The sequence below is a fragment of the Ctenocephalides felis genome, unplaced genomic scaffold (assembly GCF_003426905.1).
Source record: "Ctenocephalides felis isolate EL2017-DRISC unplaced genomic scaffold, ASM342690v1 CF-g0.4_SCAFFOLD_01886, whole genome shotgun sequence".
Classification (NCBI taxonomy): Eukaryota; Metazoa; Arthropoda; class Insecta; order Siphonaptera; family Pulicidae; genus Ctenocephalides; species Ctenocephalides felis.
In genome coordinates, this window is record NW_020538040.1 from 136178157 (window position 1) to 136180940 (window position 2784).

General features: G+C 31.9%; 1 non-coding gene across 1 annotated transcript; it reads left to right on the forward strand.

Moving 5' to 3' along the window:
• The first annotated feature begins 2097 nt into the window (after positions 1 to 2097).
• Positions 2098 to 2169, forward strand: Trnaa-cgc. The gene has a single exon. It is a non-coding gene; the product is annotated as a tRNA-Ala (tRNA).
• The last annotated feature ends 615 nt before the right edge of the window (positions 2170 to 2784 follow it).

The following is a 2784-nucleotide window of genomic DNA, read 5'->3' on the forward strand; positions in this document are numbered from 1 at the left end:
GGCTTTAAATCTTTTTGCCACCTGCCCGTTTCAAGTTACCCGCCTACAGGGTAAAAGGTCTAGATAACAAATTTTTTGAAAGAAGCATTCAAACAACACATCCTTATATACTTAAAGTATTAATATTTTTGATTCTCTAGAAATTGTCTAGAATATACCTTATTTAGCAAAACAAACGTTGCCGGGTCAGCTAGTTATAAATCAAATAAAAACAATACTAGAACAGAATTAAGTTTTAACATATCGCTCTCAGAAATAAAATAAAAAACTGACTTGATGCAGACAGTTGTAATTTATGAAGTCTACAGAAGTTGAAGTCTACAGAATGCAACATGCGGATTGACAACACTTTATTTTAGAAGTTTCATATTTTAATAAAAATTAAATCACTAGGATTTGCAGGAACTTGCCGTACGAAAAATTATTTTTTTAAAAAAAAGATTCAATTTTGGTTCAAAAATCTGAAAAAAATATTTTTGAGATTTTTAAATTTTTTTCAAAAAATTTACTATTTTAATTATTTTGGAAATTATTTTTCAAAGCAATCGCAATACGTTAGCTGCGTAGAAACGAAATATCGAAGCGCGTGGGCGCCACATAGCAGTATACCGGATAAACTTGGTATGGAACCCATAAATATGTAAACAAAATTTATTATTAAAATATCAATAAAACATGTGATAATTTTCTGTGCTTATGTCTAATGATCATTTTTGTTCGCCAAATGATTTTTTCACTTTTTTATTTGATCTTCGAAACCACTACATCTTTCTCCCAAAAATTTCATCAGTTCTTCAATTCGTCAATACAAATAAAATGTTTTTTGAATCATACAAACCGGAGGCTTCGTTCTCTCAAAAAATCAATTACCATTTTTGTCACTTTTTGCCCCGTATCTTCAAAACGACTCGACCTGCTTTCGCCAAAAACTAATTAGCACGTCTCCTTAACGATCTCGATAACGAATCGAATGTTTTTTGAATTATTCAAATCGGTTAACCCGTGTTCCCGAAATCGTCGACGAGAATTTGTATCCGCACATAGACACATACATACATCAATTTTTTCTAAGGTATGCCAAAACGTTCAGAAACCTCTAAAACCTAAAGAAATATAAAAAAAATTATTTTCGATTTTTCTGCGATTACTATAACTTGCCCTACGGAAAGTTAAAAAATTTATAAAAGGTCAATATCTTCCAAAAATTTCAAAATTTTTAAAAATCCATTTTTTTCAACGTTTTCAAAAAAATTTAAATTACGGTACGTGAAGTCCAAGCAATTAGTCTTAAGGCACAATACCACGCATCACTTTTGTTACAATTTTTGCTTGCCTGTCTGTTTGTTCCGAGAAATCTTTCAAATGGCTAAACCGATTTTGAAGGAACTTGAGTTTTGTTGAATATTTTAAATGAATATTTTAAAGTTTACAATAAAAAATGCATTTATTGTAATTTCAAGCAGTCTTTATTACAGTTAATTTATTTAGGTTATAAGTTAAAAATATTTGATGTCACCGGTTATGGGATTTCTGCTTATTCTTGTAGGTCCTTCTATTCGATTTCGAACCGGTGAGGCCTCTTTTTGTTCAGTTTCGCCATCCTCGATTTCAGCTTTCTTCTGGCATTCTGTTTTTCTGGCGCTTTTGTCCGTTTCGGCGCTCTTGGATGCCTGCGTGAGGCCGAAACTGCCGAAACCCCCTAAAAGTGCGGCCAATCTCGCTTTGGCCGTCATATGAACTGCGTGCCGATTCCGTCTGAGGTTCGCCAAATATATTAGATATTGCAGATGGACGTGCCGATTCTTCGCTTGAAGGGCGTCCGTTTTTGTCTGACATTTTTTTTTCTTTCTTCTTAATTTTAACAGTCAGAAGTAGGAAACTTTTCGATAAAGCTGTTCGTTCGAGAACTGATACCGGTAAATTTTAGTTTGTTGATAGCAAAATTTTTATGATTTTTTTTTTGTGTTTTTATGTCGGATGACTTATTTCAAAAACAAAATCATGCATATGCTTAAATATTAATATCGATATAGCATTGCATTCATTTTTTTGACACATTTTGGAAATTTAAATGCGAAAATAGTATTTTATTCCAAAGGGGGTGTAACTCAGGGGTAGAGTGTCCGCTTCGCATGCGGAAAGTCCTGGGTTCAAATCCCAGTACCTCCAATTATTTTATACGCACTTAAATATTTAAAAAATTGTAGATATATAAATAAACTTTTATTTATATATTAACATATAGCAACAAACATCGAAATTTATTGTAATTTTAATATCATAAATAATTTTGGGATTTTTCAGAATGTACAAAAACAAATTTAGGTTGTGGATAGCCTGTGTGCCTTCTTAAAGCTAATTGCTGGAACTTCCCGTACCGTAATTAACCATTTAAGAAATAAATATTATCAACAATCAATAAAAAATATTAATAATTACTCTACGTAACAACTACGTAACAAAATTAGTACTCATTTTTTACAACTATAAAATATCTGATAATTTTATTAACATATGACTAATGATCATTTTTGAGCGCCAAATATCATTTTTTCACTTTTTTCTTTGTATCTCCGAAACCGCTGGAACTGCCTTTCCAAAAATTTAGTCAATTCTTCATTGCGTTAATACAAGCAGAATGTTCTTTGAATCATTCTAATCGAGCGCTCCGTTCTCTCAAAAACCGAATTACCGTTTTAGGCACCCTTATCTTTGAAACCACTGGAGCTGCCTTCGTCAAAAACTAATCAGCACATCTTCTCATCAATAGGAATCAAATGTTTT